Here is a 6975-nt window from a genome sequence, read left to right on the forward strand (position 1 = left end):
TTCAACTCTGCCGTGTTATAGCGAGAAAGCAGCCCTAGACAACATGGGTGAACCTGGCTGTATTCCAATAAAACTTTATGGACACTGAAATTGGAACTGCATATAATGTTCACATGTCACAAAATAGTCTTTTGAAATTTTTCAACCACTTGAAAATGGAAAAATCATTCTTGGCTCATGGGCTGTACAAAAACAGGCGGAGGCTTAGATTTAGTTGGAGGGCTGTAGTTTGCTCACCTTGTTCTGGAATAATTGTGTCTTACAGCTCTGCTTCAATGGGAACCTCCTCATGTGCATGACAAGAGAAGCCTTGGCAGACGATTTCTAGTCTCCCTTTAATATATTTTACTTATTTCTGATGGGTGGGCATGATTTCCAAAACCTGTTAAATGTTTAAAGGATTGAAAGAAATTTTCCCAGATGATAGGTTTTTTAAATCTTTATACTGTTCGCCTCACTGAAGGTCAGAGAAGGGAGTATGGAGCAGATATTTGGGAGTTTCTGAAAATATTCAGGTACTATCATCCACTTAATTCGAAAGTATTGTGTACACCATATTGTGTTAGCCCTTTTCCTTTTTTTTTTTTTAATATGGAATCCGTCCATTCTGTTTCTCTTTATAATTTTTTTGGTCTTTTCTCAGGTTCTTTTTTTGCATCAAAAATGTAATACCAGTTTTGTCTCTTAAATTGCTTAACTGTTCACTTTTGTTTTTGCTTTTCACCCCAACTTCTTAGCTCTGTCCTAATCTTTTCTCCCACTTTGTTGTTTTTTGTCTCTTTTACACTCGGCTTAGTCTACTCATGGAGTGAGGAACTAACAGGTGCACGCACAGGGTGTGGGCTATCTTAGCCCTGTTTAGGTACCTTTCTCTAAGACTGCTTACCTCAAAGTTGCTGTAGTGTTAACCCCTATTTCTCCATGCTGACGGTGTTTTACAGACTAGTACACTTGTACATAAACAGAAACAAGTGACATCAAACAGTGCTGACCTTTTAATATGTGTGATGCATTCTGGTATTTTATTTCGTTTTTAAAAATATACTGATTACCTTCTACATTGATTTTGTGATCACACTTAGTCACAACTTAGAGTTTGAAAAAAACACAAGACACTAGGATATTTTTAAAACCTCTACCCAACCCCTGACCGTCCTTTATAAAGTAGCAACGTGCCCTCATTCTCCCCCCACAGCTAATCACTTTCTGTCCCCTTTATTTTCTTTTTTCTCGTAGCACTTATCGCCACCTGACACATGTTTGTTCATAGGCTTTTCCCCCTACGCTAGAATGTAAATCGATGGCAGGATCTTGGATTCGTTGTATCCCCAGCGATGGGCCAGTGTTTAGCAGATGAGGAAGCTTAGGCAGAGAATGGTGAAGTTTCTTGCCAAGGTAACATAGCTAGTGAGTGTTGGAGTTGGAATTTGAATTCGGTCAGTCTTACATTAAGACAGCAAAAGTGATTCTATATGATAGAATGAACTGTTTACCAAAAAGAATGAGAGAGGGAAATAATCCCCAGACATGGCTGCTGGATGATTCTGTGTTCATTAGCAACCCCGTCTCACTAGTTTTGGGTGGAAATCTTAGCCATTTAAAAAAATTTTGAAGTACCTACTGTGTACCAAGCAGTGTTTTGGCAACTGAGGATACCTGGAATGAACAAAACATATAAAGCGACTGCTCTTTCATACATTATTTTATTGTTTGATTTTCTTATTGCAAAAATAAAGCTCATTACAGAAAATCTGAAAATTACACAAGCATAAGAGGAGCATAAAGAATACAAATTTTGTTTCTGGACAAATCATTTTTATCCAAATCATTAGAAGCAGAAGGAAATACACAAAAATATTAATAGGCATTGTCTCTTGGTAACTGGTATTACGGATGGTTATTTTATTTATATGTTGCTTTATTTAATTTTTTTCTCCAATAGACAGGCATTATTCTTAACAGAAAAAAGCCCCTCAGATTTTGGAAAAAATAAAAAGGAATGATAGAAGAGTAATGCAGACAAATGCAGAGTTGTCTTAGCGTGATAGAATTCTAAGTAATTTCTCAAAATATTGTTTAATGCAATTGTGTGAGAGGGAGCCGAAGGAAAATTGTTGTAAAATGGAAACACGCTGTGCTTGTTTGAACTTGTACTCTGTTTTCATTTACTATTCTAATATTTTATTAGCTAAAGTGAAGTAATTGTTTTATACTTATAAATGCGTTAATTTTTAACCTTTGTGGGTGTCCCTCTGGGTTTCTGAAAAGCTAACTTACCCCACTGTGTTAGCTGTTAATGTTAAGTGAGCTCCTCAGTTGGTGGCAGTGAATAAAGGAAATGACCTAGACCAGAATCCCTGGGGTTTAGGCTTAAAATCCCTAGGGCGTAGTAAATAAACATTTGTCAAACAAAAAATATCGAATAGGGAACAACTCCTCCCCTCGTCCCAATCCCTGAGCAGTGACATGAAGCCTATAGAACCTACTTTTAGAAAAATTGTCCTAAGCTTTCTACCCCAAGCACATTGTTGCTTTATTCAAAGTTTTAACATACAGTCCACATGTCACCCTGAACAAGCCTGATCCTGTCTGATCTCGGCTGCTAAGCAGGGTCAGCCCTGGTTAGTACTTGGATGGGAGACCACCTAGGAAGACCAGGTGCTGTAGGCGTAAAAAATAAAAAAAATAAGCGATCGTAAGTTGACAAGGTCCTTGCAGTCTGTGAGATCAATCAATGGGTTGCCTCGCCTAAAAAAAAAAAAAAAAAAAAAGCAAAGTTTTAAAATACAGCGCATTGTAATTTACAAGTGAAGACCTCTTTTGCAGTTCACTGTAGTGAAAATGTGTTGGGATTGCTGGCCATCATCCATTTTCTTATTCAGGAAATAACATGCTAAATATCTTTTGGGTGAGCTTCTCCTTCCTTCTTCAAACTTCTTGCACTTTGGTAGGATTGTCCATCAAGATACCCTGATCTCTACCAGCCAAAGGTTAGGCTCTTAACCCCAGCAGGGGCCAGTCAGCCACACCCTTCCTGGAATGTGGATTCCATGGATTCCTGATGGTAAGCACCACAAGGTGCCGTCCAGTCCCTTGGTTCCTACTTCCTAGAACTCTGGGATGGCTCTGGTTCCCACCCTTTCCAAATCCTACTCCTTTGCTTCTGTGAGCTCCTCATATCCTTCCATCTATTCCCTTTTTGCTTAAATTAGCCTGAGTTCATTTGTTGCTTACAACCAAAGAATCTCTGATGTCCACCTAACCTTCTCTCCTTTCCTTTCCAAGTCCTGCATTCAGCCACAGGTTCTCTTGAATAAGGGCCATGACCCAGTATTTGGAGAGGAAATAGATAAGATACTAAAATATCACAAAATTTTATTTACAATTGTATAAAAAGCTACAGGAAAACAGAAAGACATGCGAAGTATTTCCAGTAGAGCAGATTCAATAGAGAGAATTGGGTACATTGTGTTAGGAGGCTGAAAGGGGGAGGACGAGGTAACCCAGATATTTGTCACTGCTTCCTGTCCCCCTAGGGCTGATATTAGTAACTTCAAGAAGCAGCTACCATGCTGAGGGCTGAAGGAACAAAAGGAAAGAAGTGAGGTTACCGGAACCCGGGAGCTTAGGGGAAAGGTCCAGTGCTGGCTGGTACGTTGACCTCTGGTGGAGGCACTCCGTACAGCCTCTGCTCTAACTACTAAGGAAGGTGCGGCTGGGGGTTGCTGGTGCCTCTGTGGGGACCTGGTATGGTGATGCTGGGAAGGCTGAAAGAAGCTGGAGGCTGGTGTCATGGGGGTGGGGTAAGGCTGTTGATGGAAGCTGACAAACAGAGGCCCTTCTCCCTCTTTATAATCTCCACTCAGAACCTCCCACTGACAAAACCTACCAGGAAGACAACTGGCTTGAGAGTTTGGGAAAAGCAGTTTGCAGAATCCCAGCCCTAGTATCAAAGAGCAGAGCTAAAAAGGATTAGCTTAGAGCTAAGAGATGGTAGGTGAATAATCACAACAAAAGCATGCTTTGCTTTTAAAAGAATCAGTAATAGTTTTTGAAAATAGAATTCCCTAGTAAGTTGAAAATTTTCAATATATCTGTGGCTGAATGTAAATTACATCATTATTGTACTTTATGCTGAAAGACCTCAGAGTACAAATTTCAAACCCTGTAACATGTTCTCTGGACCTTAGAGATGGCATATGGATGTATCCGTTGGAAAATTTGTCTCCTAATACATACTTATGAGGTACAGGAGGTACGGCAGGGTTGTTTCTTTTGATTATTACAAAGGGGGAAATGAGCATTAATGTAAAACTGTCTTGGTCATCAAAGGGTCTGTAATTGTAAAGTTGTTTACAAATTCATATTGAGAATTGTTTTTCAAAATACATTCGAAGAAAAGCCAGAGAAATTAATTATATCGTTAAGAAGGTACTTCCTAATCTCACTTAAAGGAACTTACAGATACTTCAAATGTATAGATCGATTAAGCCAACAGATTTTATTTGGAAAGTCTGCAAAATTCCCAATCTGCTATGATTAATGAATAGAAGGGAAAATCATTATACTAGTAGCAAAAGAAAATGTTAGATGAAAAATACATCTATGAATGTTCATAGCAGCTTTATTTGTAATATCCCAAAACTGAAATCAGCCCAGATGTCCTTCACTTGATGAATAGTTAAGTAGACTGTGCTACAGCCATATTCAGCATTAAAAGGAAGAAACTATACACACAACTTGGATGAATCTCTAGAGAATTATGTTGAGCGAAAAGGCCAATTTCAAAAGGCTACATACTTTATGATTCTATTCATATAGCATTTTTGAAATGACAAAATTTTAGAAATCAAGGAGAGATCAGTAGTTGCCAGGGGTTAGGGATTGGGAGTGAGAATGAGGGGATGTAAGCGTGGTTATAAAAGGTCAAAATAAGGAATCCTTGTGCTTGTGGCATTGGAACTGTTCAGTATCTTGACAGTGGTGGTGGATACACAAACCTACACAGGTGATAAAATTGTATAGCTTAACACACACATACACACACAAATGAGTACAAGTAAAACTAGGGAAATCTGAATGAGTGGATTATATCAATATCAATATCCTGGTTGTGATATTATACTATAGTTTTGCAAGATGTTATGTTTGGAGAAAACGGGGCAAAGTGTACACAGGATGACTATATAGTGGTTCTAACAACTGCATGTGAATCTACTATTATCTCAAATTTTAATTAAAATTTAAAATGGTGTTCAAGAACAATAAAAAAAATCCTTATTGATGCTTTTAGTCTTGTTCTGTTTATTAACTGAAGTAATGATAGTTTCTGCATGTGTGGGTTTTTTAAACTTTTAAATTATGACAATTTCTAATATACACAAAAGAGAATAACGGAACAAACGCCCAGCTTTAATCACTAACAACTCATGGCAAAATGATTTTTATTTTCCCCCCACCCACTCCTGCCACCCCACATTATTTTTATGCAACTATTACATCTCACTTAATGAATAGATATGTCACCAAAAAGATATACTGATGGCAAATAAGCATATGAAAAGATGCTCAATATCACATGCCATTGCAGAATTGAAAACTAAACCAGCAATGAGACACGACTACACACCTATTAGAATGGCTAAAGACAAAGGAAACAGTGAAAAGGATGCCAGGTTTTCAGGAAGAGGGAGGAAGGGATGAATAGATAGGACACAGGGAATTTTTAGGGTAGTGAAACTATCTTTTATGATTCTATAATGGTAGACGCACGTTATTATGTCTTTGTCAAAAGCCATAGAATATACAACTCAGAGTGAACTCTAAAGTAAACTATGCACTTTAGTTAAGGACAATAATGTACCTATATTGGCTCATCAGTTGTAACAAATGTACCACAGGAATGCGAGATTAACATCTGTGAAAATTAATTAAAATGAACATGGGAATCTGGATTGATAGGGTGAAGAGCTATATGAGAACTCTGTACATTCCACTCAACTGTTCTGTGAACCTCAAACTACCCAGAAAAAGAAAGTCTATTAATGAAAGTTTATCCTCTCCAAGACACAGAAATGAGGAGTTAGACTAGATCTCAGTATGAAATTCTGTCCTCAGAAGTAGAGATGAATTTTCCTCTCCTTATATTTCCCATAGGGTTTACTTTATGATTTTTATCTATCCCCACCATGTGGCTTTCAATGACTGCATTGATAGATCAGCCAAGCTGGCATCACTTGGTTGCGTGTGTTCTGGCAAAGAATAGACTCAGATAGAAAGTCCAAAGGTTTTCTTTATCAAGCCTTTTTGGTGAACTGTTAATATAACTTTAGGGAAAACTTGTTTCTATGTCTATCAGGTATTTCCTGTTGTGTTAGTTTGAAAGCCATTTTGTGTGTTTATCTACAATTTTGGCTTCAGTAACCTTGAAAGTATGATGATCATTTCAAGTTAGAGTAAATATTCTGACTTTTGAGAGAAATCTTAGTTATAATTTCAGTGAAATCCTTCATAATGCCTTGTAACTAAATATTACAATAGTTTAGTTTCACATGAACATAAAGATTTATGTAATAATATAAAGTCAATAGGTCACATGGACCTTATTGTGTTATCCTGATATGAAATAAAGCCACTCTAGCTTCTACTCGCTGTGGGGAGGTATAACATTTATATAAGCCACATGTCCCATGTTCCCTACGGGTAGTCATAAATGTTTAATAATAACATTTAATGAATCAGTCCGAATGAAGAAAGAGGTACAAGAGAACTAGATTGAAAAATGTTGGCAACTCTCTTAATGTATACCACAATGTTATTTAAATCGCAAACTTATAAAAGTGTTGTGGATGATTCTTATTGAATGCTTTAATTCCTAAGAAGTCAGGGCAATTTGAATTGATGGAGCCCTCACTTAAAATTTACATTAACCAGTATTTAGGACGGGAATCAGTTTTTGTTTTTTGGGAGTAACTG

Source organism: Pteropus vampyrus, unplaced genomic scaffold (genome assembly GCF_000151845.1).
Source record: "Pteropus vampyrus isolate Shadow unplaced genomic scaffold, Pvam_2.0 Scaffold81, whole genome shotgun sequence".
In the NCBI taxonomy this organism is placed as follows: Eukaryota; Metazoa; Chordata; class Mammalia; order Chiroptera; family Pteropodidae; genus Pteropus; species Pteropus vampyrus.